Below are 12236 nucleotides of genomic sequence, written 5' to 3' on the forward strand. Positions count from 1 at the left end.
TTGGGTTATTTTTTTTTCCACCCAACACCCACATTCTCCATTTGAAAATGAGCTTCAGCCTACTGGGTCCTTCAGTGTCCACCCTGTGTCTCCTAGAGGCAAACATATTGATTTCATATAACACTGAGTCTTTTCTGTTCTCAGTCACGTTGGGTAGTATATGTTGAAAGTCATTATTTCTTATTTCTTCTTTTTCTAATGAGAAAAGACTAGTTCCTTAGGACAAAATGACTGTATCATTGGACAACAACACAACACAACCTTACCTTTGGGTCACAGTTCTTAGCCCAGGCTGGCCTCAGTCTTGCCAACCTCCTGCCATAGCTTCTTAGGTGCTGGGATTATAGATATGTGCTTTCATTCCCCTTTTTGTTTGTTTTTCAGTTCACTTTTAACTGTTTATCTCACAGGTATAAGATATACACATTTACCAATAAAAGCGATACCTGTAGCAAAATTCAACAGGTTCCATTTGTTCCTGCTATCATTTGTTCCTGCTATTGCTCAGCAGTTCCAAGTTTGGTACTGATGTGAGGATGAGATGTAGACTCACTGGGTCATCCCATTATCCAACCTCTGTGTCCTGAGTCTCTCTCCATCTTTACAAGGATCCCTGTGTAAGATGCACAGAGATCTACCTGCCAAGATGGACGGGGAATCCCACCTTGGCCACAGTGAGCCCAACACTGACCTTCCTTATTATATAGACCATGTTTTACCTCTATAAGAGCAGTCACAGTCCTCATCACCACACACCTGCAGGGATTAATATTATCCCTGGGTTCCTCATTTATTTTGGACCAGACACATTTGCTACTGACAAGGGGTTGCTTCTGGATTTGTGAGTGAGAGTTCTGTGTCCTAGGAACTAGGCAAAATTCATAGGTGGCAACACTGGGAACAAGCTTATAGAAATCCCCTAAAGGTCTGCATTTAGCAAAACATGCTAAGGCATCTGTGGTTCATGCTGAGCCTGAAAACCTGTTGTACTACAAAGGTGTCAGGAAGGGTCTCGTTGAGGCATGGGTTTCAGACAGAACTGTCCGGCACACACTTCTCCCTGGAATGGCTCTACCCCAGGATCCCTGACTTGATCTCCTCCTTTGGAAGTATTCATCACGGACAGCACAGGACACTCCTGTGCTGTGCCTCCACAAGCCTCCTGTACCTGCCTAGCTATGTGTAGGCTGTGGATCTGATGACTCACAACTGATGTTCCTGTTTCTAACACCTTGTGAATCTCACTGTCAGCCACAAGAGAATACTTCAAAATTGCAACAGCACCAACGATGAAGGTGACAGATGTACAAACTAGGACTGTCGGCCCTCCAGCTTCATGGACATCCATGAGTATGTTCCTACACGGCTTAGCGGCAGGAGCACATTGAAGAGTGGTAAGTCTGCCCACTCCATGGATGGGGAGTGTCTTTGGGGAAGAGGAAAGGGTCTAAGGAACACACACATGTTAGAAGTACATATGAGATTGTGAGATGGCAGGGTAATGAGCAATATGTGCATGTGTGTATGTGTGTGCATGTATGTGTATGTGTATATATATTCAATGTAAATGTGTATCTGTATATGTATTTATATATGTATATATGTGGTGTGTATATAAATGTATATATGTGTGTGTATATATATATATATATATATATATATATATATATATATATATATATATATATATATATATAATTTCCCCCTGACTTTTCTTCTCCAATCCCACCTATGTAACCCCCTTGTTCCCCCTGAAAATCATGGTAAATGAGGCCCAAGGAGCCCCAATGACTCACATAAGCATGCAGCTCCTAGTTTTCATAAATACTCAGGCCTTTCTGACTATAAAACTCAATCTCCTTCACAACCCAGAGCCTTCCCTTTAAGTATATTTATTTCCTTCTACTTAAAGTCGGGCCCTGATGAACTGCCTCAGCACCAGCCTGAGCTTAGGAAAAAAACAGATCTCAAGTCTCCATCCTTGTCAAACCAAATGAATCAGAATCTATACTCTGCATGTGTGTGCGTCTGTCTGTGCATCTGTGAGTCTGTATGTGTGTGTATGTGTGTGTGTCTGTCTGCCTGTGAGTCTGCATGTGTGTTTGTATGTGTGTGTGTCAGTCTGTCTGTCTGTCTGTGAGTCTGTGTGTCTGTGTGTGTCCATGTGTGTGTATGTGTGTGTGGGGAGGGTCTGTGTGTCTGCCTGTGTCTATGTGTGAGATTAGAAAACCCACAGCCTTAGGACAACTCACTCCCCTGAGCCCTCCTGCGGCAGACAAGCTGACTCACATACTTTCAGGGTATTTCCTGTCTGTCTGTCTGTCTCTACACAGGAGTGCTGAAATTACAGATGCACACAATCATTGCAGCTGCACATGGGTTCTGGGAAATCAAACTCAGAGCAGCACTCTTATGAAAGTACTTTTCAACCACTGAGTCTTCTCTCTGGCTCCAGAATCTGTGTGTCAACAATGCTCACAGATGTGTGTGGATGCTAAAGAGGTACTTCAGGGCCAAGGAGACCAAGGAGGCCAAGGAGATGCTTAGTCAACACACTTCAAAACTTAACCCAAAGGATTGTCCTTCTACCAGTAGAGCCCGTAGCTTGAAATAAAGGAGAGAAGTTGAGCCTTCAAGTTTATAACTCAACTTGGTAAAAGGTTTATTACACCTTTATATAAAAATGGAAGACAGAGTCATGTAAGGCCATCCTGGGTTGTTTAGAACTTATGCTTGCTCTTGCAATGCATTGATTTTAATATATTGCTTTGCTAAGTGTCCAGAATATCCCACATTTATCCCCTTTCTATCTTTGTTTAAGCAAACCCTGTTGACTAGAACAACGCCCTATTCCCTCTAAGCTAACATGCTAACCTGTATTGTCGTCAAGGCCCAAGTTAACTGGTTCCTCCTCTGGCTACAACTCATTAAGCTTATGAAAGCTTCCCATGACTGAAAAAGGATCATTCACGGGAAATTCAAAAGCTCTGCAAAGATGTCATCTACAATCTACAAAATTCCCTCTACAGAATGACGTTTCCACATCCTGACTGTGGCTTTCAATAACCTCTCCAACAGGATCTGACCTGCTAGATGTGGCCCTTGCTCACAGCTTCTGCTGGCCTGGGCGATGTCAACAAGAATTATGACACATACCTCTTTGCATCTAAAACTAGGTCCTCTGAGGTCTTTCACCCAATGTGTCTTAGTGTCTTCTTGCACCAAGCGTTGGTCTGTTTGGTTTGGGTGTAAGGGATCCTCCAGATGATTCATCACACTTTTAAATACATAGTCACCATGGTGACACTGTTTCAGGAGGCTGTGCTGGGAGGGGGCAGTCTTGCCAGAGGGACTGGGTCACAGTGAGGATGGATTTCAGGTTTACAGCCCAGCTTCTCTTCCTGTTCTAGCTGCTTCATGTTCTGCTAAGATGTGAAGCAACGGTGTATATTCATTGGGCCACGGCTGCCCACTGCCAGGACTGCCCACCTTGAGGACAAGGGCTTCTCCATACCTTGGGAGGCCTCTCTTCACTGGGCAGGGCTTACCCATTCAAATCACAACCAACCTCAGTAAACGTAAAGTCCTTCTCTAACGCTGCTCCCTGTCAGGAGCCTGTCTGCACTGCTGGAACTGTACAAAATGTACTTCGGACAGCAGCTAAGCACTGGGTGAGCCATGGAGCCCTCGTGGGGCTTCCTTCCTCTTCAACTCTCTACCACTGACTTGCCAGCTTTGGTAACTGTTTTTGGCTGGCCACAGGTTTCAGAGAACTATTCTTCCCACGAAGCTTCTCACTTGGAGCCCTGGGAACTCTGGTTTAGGATGCATGAGTCGCCCTGGGAGGAATAAGAATGCAAAAATCAAGAAAACACTTCAATGCTGAATTCAAAACCCAGTCTCACGAGGGAATGCACCGGCTAGGGAGAGGACTCAGGATAAATCACTTGCCATTCAAGTACGAGGCCTAAAATCTAGATTCTCAGAATCCACATAAAAGCCAGGCAGGCATGCATAGTAGCTTCTGTAATCCCAGCGCTCGGGAGGCAGAGACAGGGTAGGGGTGGGGGTTGTGGATCTCCAGGTCAAACTGATGTCTAGCCAATCAGTGAGCTCTTGGTTCAATTAAGAGGCCCTCTTGCCCAGTTGTAGCAAATATGGGCAAGGCCATGGGCACATCCTAATGGCACAGACTAGAACTATTTAAGTCATGGAGTCACAGAAGGGCATAAAGCACCCTGGACATGAGGTCACAGCAGCGCATGAGCTCGGGGGAGGGGGGAGCTCAGGTTCGCTTTTTGCTGTTACTACTTTTGACAAATCTTGAAAAGAAGTTTGACTTTGCACTAACCTTAAATTTTCTGCTAATGTCATCCACAGATGAGACCTTTAGGAGTTTTGTATGACTTCATGAAACCACTAAACTTTCTATGTTTGCTTGTATGACCATATATGTGTAGGTGTGTGCATGTGGAAGGCAGAATACTACTGTCTTGGGTGCCATTCCTTGGGTGCCTTCGTCTTCCTTGTTGGCCTAGGATGTTGCCGAATAAACTAGGCTAGCCAGCCAGGGAGCTCCAGGGATGCACCTGCCCCTCCTCCCATCTTACCATCCCTGGGATTACAAGTGTGCATCTGTCTGGCTGTTCCTGTGGGTTTCGGGACCCTAACACAGTCCCTATGTTTACAAGGTACATTCTTTAGAACTGAGCCACCTCCAGGGCCCAAAGCACTGTGATTTGGGAGCTCTTTGTTTTTGTATTACTTACCTATCCGATCCTGACTAATGTAACCACAAAAGCCTTTGAGATGCCAACATGACCAGACTCCAAGATGGTGTTCTACATAGTTACCCTTCCTCTTCAGACAGGTGCCGACCCTAGGTGCCCCATAGGCTCAGTAGCCACCAAAGGGGACAGCACTGGAGAATTTATTGAGGTAATTGGATGAACTCTCACTCTATTGTGTGTGGTAGGGATCTATCTTTACCAAGTATGTTTCAAGCCTTCTAACTGAACTTCCCTGGGGGCAGAGACTGGAACCTAGAATGGATTTCCCAGAGTTCTTTGCAGTTAGGTCAGAGCATGTGACCTATGTCTTGCTAAGCAGGTAAACCCACGAGAGGCTTAGGGTGGAAAAGGAGGGGATACTTGGTGGTGTTGGTAGCAAACAGAAATAGGCATCTTTACAAGTGTGTCTTCCTTTGTACCAGCTCTGGCAGGAGCTGCCGTCCTGCAGTAGGCGTGGCTCCCAGCTGCTCTGACTTCAGTGTATAGCATATATTTTTGGGCTCCCAGACCCTGAAAAGACTTTATCAGCTTCCCAAGTGTCCTAGTTTTGTTTAAAACTCTGAACAAAAGCAACATGTGGAGGAAAGGTTTTGTTCTTGTTGTTGTTGCTGCTGCTGCTGCGGTTGTTGTAATACCAGGTTTACCAGGTTATAATCATCACTGAGAGGAGGTCAAGGCAGGAACTCATAGTCATGTCACATCCACAGTCAACAGCAAAGAGAAACAAATGTGCCCAGCTGCCTACTTTCTTCCATCTAGCCTTCTCCTGTCCTCTATAGTGAGAACCCCTGCCTAGGGAATGGCACCGCCCATAATAAGCTAGGTCTTTCTACATCAATGAACAATCAAGACAATCATGCAAAGCTATAAGCACAGCCAGTATAATCTATATAATTCCTCATTAAGATTCTCTTTCCAAGTGTTTCTAACCTGTGTCAGATTGATGGTTGAAACTAACCAGCACACCAATTAATGTTGTAGACTATTGTCAGCAACTGAAACAGACCAGGCCATTCCTTCCTCTAAGTGTAAGGTCATTGAAGGCAAGAGATGGGTGTGAGTTTCCAATCTTCTGTGTCAGTTACTTTGCACATTGATGTGACCAAATAGGTGAGAAGAGCACCTTAAGGAAGGAAAGAAGGGTTACCTTGGTTCTGGTCTGAGGACACAATCACAGCTCAGAAGGCATGATAGCAAGAACAGGGGGTAGCTGAGAGCTCACATTTCAGCATCTCAAGAAAGCAGAAGGCAGATGCTAAACTGGCTTGCTCCTTTTTCCTTCTTTGTTCAATCCAGGACCCTATCAGAAGAACATGATGCCAACCACTTTCAAAGCAAGAGCATCCCTCCTCAATCACCTTTTCCCAAGAAGTCTTAATGATGGGCACATCCAAAGCCATGCCTCATTAATGACATAGGCATTCACATCAACGATCTATATTTAGCATCATACCTACTAGCCACCTAAGATGAGTTCAGCAGCTTCGTTCATAATAATGATTCAAATGATGCTTTAGGAAGAAAACTGGAAGGAAGGAAAGAAGAAAGGTAATGTCACCTACCAATTTGAATCAAGGATAGCTCAGAAGCTAGATGAAGCATTACTGGCTGTTCATGTGAGGATTCCTAAAAGAGGATAACACAAGCAGACTGGGTGATAAAGGCTATTTCATTCATGGCAGGCATCATCCATGTTCTGTGAGTCCTGCCAGCACACTAAGCCAGAGAAGAGGATGCTCTTGTCTGGGCTGTAGTGGAATCTCCTCCTGGAGTCAGGAACTAACACTGTGAGCCGTGGGACCTTCAGACTGGCACTGAACTGGGTCTTCACCTCACATATGAAAGACTGTGGTGCTTCTTGGACTATAGAGTTATAGCAAGTTTCCACATATCTGCATATGTCAACACCATCTCTATCTGCATCTTACTAGTCTTATATCTCTAGAAGGCACTCTCTAAAGCAGCGGGAAGTCCTTCATTCCAAATAGTCATAGGACTGGGAGACAGAGATCTTACTATGTGACCCTCATTTTAGATATATTGCAGTAATAACTTGATTCAACATATAGGGCTTGCCACACTCATACAACAACCAAAGTTGAGTATCTTAAAGGGCCTACCCTTGACATGGAGGCTCAGGCCTATAATGCCAGCACTTAGGAGACAGGATCAGGTAATTACCTTGAATTTGAAGCTATGGAGTTAATTCCAGGCCAGGCTGGAGCAGAGGTATAGAGTATGACCGTATTTTATGTAACTAAAAAGAACATAAAAATACAAAGTACAGTGGGCATCTTGGTATATTATGCTATGAAGTTAAGCATGTTTGCTTCATTGGAATGTCTGTTTAAAAATCTATTTTAACAAGCCCTTGGATATGAGTGTATTTTTAAGACAATTTTTTAAAATAATATAAATATTTTTAAAAAAAAAATCAAATCCCTGTTTTAGGTAAGTTTCATCAGGTTCAGTATAAGCTTCAGTCCTGGTTAGGGAAAGAAAGCTGTCAATGGGCTTCCACCTTAAGTCTGTCTGTCCATCCAGAGTTCTCAATCCCCACAGAACTCATGGCATGATTCCATGCTGATTCTTGGTCAAATGGGAAGAAAGAATCTTGGGAGGTAGCAGCACCTGCTTGTTACTGCACTTTTTCTCTTTTAATCTAAAATCAGTAGATGCGTCAAGTCCTTGAAATAATTGGTGCCAATCAGACCAATGTACCCTGCTTTCGGGATGCTCTCCTCTGCTACCTCAGGTAGTAGCATCCTCTTACATGCGGTCTACCGACACTGAAAAAGTAGGTCAAGACGCACTGGAGCTTTCTCATCTCCCAGATGCCGTCTGCCACGTGGGAAAGTTAAGACTCATCAGGGTTGAAATCTGGGAAGGGAAGACATGAATATGGTAAGAAGAAATGGAATGGGTTTATGTCTCAGTGCCTTCATTAATCTTCATCCTCTTTCTAACAAAATCTTGGAGAACCAGCTTCACTCGGGGATGGGAATGCTCATTACCCAAGTTCAAAGCCAGAGGAAAATGACATTGGGAAAATAATTCCCAATTGATTTATGGCTGGATTGAAAGAAGTGAAAGGCCAACTCACCTGCCTTTTAAATATTTCTACCCCAAACTCGAATGAGAAGCCTGGCTCTAATCAGCTTCTTTAATTAGAGCACCAAAACAACAGGCATTAACGCCTCCACCAGACCATTAATTATCCTGGATACAGCATGATGAAGGCAGTAGCCACAGACCAGAGGCAGCAGCCACGGGTGAGAGGTCACAGCCATAGACCAGAGGCAGCAGTCATGGGTGAGAGGTCACAGCCACAGACCAGAGGACATAGCCTTTGACCAAATAACACATTCATGGACCAGGGAACACATCCATGGACCAACTGCCACAGCCCTGGGCCAGAGGCTGGTAGAAGAGATGCTACAGTCTTGGTCTTTTCTGAAGCCTAGAGAAAGGCAGACCACCTCATGCCTGTTTGTTGAGACCTATGGCCGAGGAATTTTTTTGCTGAGACGGTTTGTAACAAAGCCATTTCCGTCCAGTCCTCTTAACGTAGGGTAACCCCGTGTTCTCTGGCAATAGGCAAACGAGGGCCCATTTAAGCGCCTACACTTGGTCAATGCTTACTTAATCCCTGTCAGGTAGTTAAACTGCAACTATTGATTTGTGTCCTAGTGTTACATTACCAGGACAAAATTAATGTATATGTATTTAAATGAATTCACAGGCTGTCCCTCCTGGACTCTCTCCAATCTTTCACGAGTCTGCTTTTTCTCAGAGCAGTAAAACCTCATTAGTAAGACCTGTGGAGGGTAAAGTTTCTAAACCATAAGGAAGGTGGTGATTTCAGGCTGGTTTACCTTAAGGCAAAGAGGTGGCCTCCCTTTTCTGGTCCACTAGGAAAAGTACCGAAGGAAGCTAGAATCAATCCCAGAACACAGTGTGGACAGCAGCTCCCCAGCACCCTGGTCTCTCTGTTGTTCACCCAAGATCACAGCAGGTGTACAGCTTCCTCACAGGACAACTTAAGAGCACAATATGACATACAACATAGGTGGCTGAGGAGCTGGCTCAGCGGCCAAGGGCACCCAAAGCTCTTTCAGAGAACCCGGGTTCAGTTCCCAGCACCAGCGTGACACACTGCCAGCTACTGGCCACCAAACAGTACCTGGATGTGACAGTGCAGTGGTCCATGCCTACAGCTTGCATGAGATCAAAACAACCAAAACCCACAGCGTGGCCAGGGAGGGTCTCGTGAAGTTGACGATACATCGTACTTAGTACAAGCCACGTTCATGTGCTCAGAAGCCAGGCTGCAGTGGAGATGACATCTCTATCACAGGTTAGCACCATCAGAGACGTGCACTTATTCTGTGTGAATATTTGGGTTCTGAGACTTCTGAAAACGTGGTGATGTTGATTTTTTTTTTTTGTAACTCCCATATTCACTCATGTGGCTTCACACAGGGTGGCAACCCACAGTCTAGGGAGCTGGAGTCCAGACAAACATGAGGCACTGAATTGATCGCCGCCCTAGTGTGGCTCTCGAGGGCCTTTTCTAGACACCCTAGTGAAGCCGCTCTGCTCCACAGAACTTTAGGCCCACAGTGGGGAAACGGAGGCTGAACCTGACCTGTCAAATACACTGTCCACCAGCTATGTGTGCATGTGCCTGGTGAACAAACTTCCCATGTACATAGCCCTGGGGTCTTTTTATAACCTGATTCTCCTGTGAGTCCTTAAAACCCTTGTATCTTAGGACATTCCCCTGGAAAATGCCTGTGACAGTAGCCATGCATTATGGGTAAGTTTGGTGAAGATTGAAGGCAATCTATTGGTGTTCTGTAAAAGGTTCCCTGGTGTTGCTATGCCCCAGCCCTACTGTCCCCTTTCCTGTGCCACCTCTGAGCAGTTTCTCCCAGAAATCCTTACCTGCTCTGAAAGTTCAGCCAAAGTCCCTTTTCTAAAAGGCTCTATGGCACCCTGGATTATTCCCTTTATTAAATTCTCTGGGGTTTTCTCAATAGCTTCCAACTCAAACAGTTTACCATTCATTCCAAAGCACAGATGCACAGAAGTCAGCAGGCTAAACAAACCTTGGAGGTGTGTGTGTCTGTGTGTATTATATAGCCCAGGCTGGCCTTAAACTTGTTCCACTCTTTCCATTTATGTGGTTTACATTGTATTACATTGTACACACACTTGATAGGAGTCAAGTCCATGGCCTTATGCATGCAAGAGAAGCCCTGCACCAAGGGAGCTACTGTCAATGCCCCAAATGATTATATGGAATCCTTAGAGCCGGAATTGAACCAGCAGCCTGAGGACTAGCAGGCCCCACCCACTGCAGTCCTCTCTCTGCCAACTGGGCTACCGAAGGCTCTACTCCCAATAAGCTCTTGAATGGCTCTTTCTGAAAGAAACGTTCTGTGGCTCCTGAGAAGTGATGCCTATCTAGTAATGATTCCTCCTGCATGCTTGGCAGAGAGAGAAGCTAAATCCGCTTATGTGTAAAACCTGAGTGACAGTGCTCGGTAAGAATGGACACATGGTAAAGCATCCCAAAGGGCAAGCCAGGCCCAAGATGGAGGAGGGAGCAGGTGTGACTGACAGCATGATCTGGATTCTATGACCCCTCAGAAGAGCAGCAGGCTCCAGTTCTCCAAATCACCTTCCACTCCCGAGATCCACCAAACCTTCACATCCGGTCTGCTTTGATACTCTTTGATACTTGGGTGAACTACAGTGTTGCCATTGGCAACCCTGTGACTCATGCTGGGCATCCCGTTATGCCCAATAAAATTAATACTGACTGTACCTCCATGGGGAACACAGCGCTCTGCTGTTCCCAACAGAACAAAGCCACCAGGCTGAGAGCTACAGGGCTGTGTGGCTTATAACCATGGAGACCGCATCTGACTTCTGGTTGTTACTCATGTTGATGTTGGTGGTAGTGGTGGTGGGGTGTGTGAGTGGGTGTGTGTGTGTTGTTGTTTTTATTTGTTTTATCTTTTTTTTCTTCAAGAAAGCTCTTCAAACTTGTAATAGAGCAATACATTTACCCAAGGCTCAAGGGCAGGGTGGCCATTTGAGTATCTTCAAACAGAACTGTGAACATTATTTCTTATAATAGGAGGGCATTACTGTCATTTGTTTGTCATGGGACTCAGTCCCCACATCGACAGCAACAGGAACCGCCAGGTATATTTACGGTATGCGTTAGAGATAATGTGATGATTCCCACAGGAAGCCTGAAGGCAATTGGTCCTCTGCATTCTAAGCAACCCTAGCTCTGAAGTCACTTCCCCAACTCCGAAGACACCTGAATGTTTCTCTATATAAATCTCTTTTACTTCTCTGCCGGGGAGATGGTACACTGAGTAAAAATACTTGTTCAACAAGCATGGGGAGCTGAGTTTGAATCCCCAGCACCCACATGAAAAGCAAGGTGGGGTCACATACACACCTACAACACCAGTGGTGACAGGGGCAGGAACAGGAAGGGTCATGATCACTGGAGCCTACTGGCTGCCTGCTTCAGTAACAGGCCAGGCCTCAAGAGAATAATATAACAGGTCATGCATGTGAGTGTGTATGTGTGTGTGTGTGTGTATGTGTGTGTGTGTGTGTGTGTGTGTGTGTGTGTGTTTTATGGGGTAGGGTATGTATTTAGATAAATGTGCTGTGTTGTGCATGAAGGTCAGAGAGGATACCTGGGTCCTACGCTGTCACTCTCCCCTGTATTCCTGTGGGATGGGGTCTCTCACTAAAGCTGGTGGAGAGCAAGCTCCGGTGATCCCACCATCGCTGAGCAGAGGCTGCAGGTGTGCGTAGACTTTGAGTGAGTGCTGGAAATTCCAACTCAGGTCCTCACACTTGCACAATGAGCAAGCACTCTCACCCAGACAGCTGTCAATTGTCTCGGCCGTCATTTTCACATTGGGCCTGTGTTTCTCCTGCCCTTGGTTTCTTTTTACAAAGGATTTAAGAATCAGTTCAAGACAGATCAGGCTAGTGTGATGGCTTATCCGGTGTTGGCTGGATCTGTGGCCGTTTTATGAATAAAGTTTTATTAAGACACAGATATGGTTTGCTTATGTATGCTCTAGAGTTACCTACACACTGAAAGAACAGACTAAGGAGTGTGGAGGGGTCACCATTTGGCACTCAGAGTTGGAACAGTTTTACCATTTGACTTTTACACAAAATGTCTGTCAATCCTGACCCAGCTTGAGTGTGGGTCTTTGGCCTCTTCTGATACTACAGTTGCTTCTTGGCCTTTTAACCTGGTAATAACCAGTTAATGAGCCTTCTAGAAGCTTCTGACAATGGCACTGTGTGGAGATATACAAAAATAACAAAGACAAATCTTCTAATAATAATTTCAATTTAAGCAAGACTGTACTTTGTATATTATCTCTTTTCAAATGA

The sequence above is a fragment of the Micromys minutus genome, assembly GCF_963924665.1.
Source record: "Micromys minutus genome assembly, chromosome: 21".
Classification (NCBI taxonomy): domain Eukaryota; kingdom Metazoa; phylum Chordata; class Mammalia; order Rodentia; family Muridae; genus Micromys; species Micromys minutus.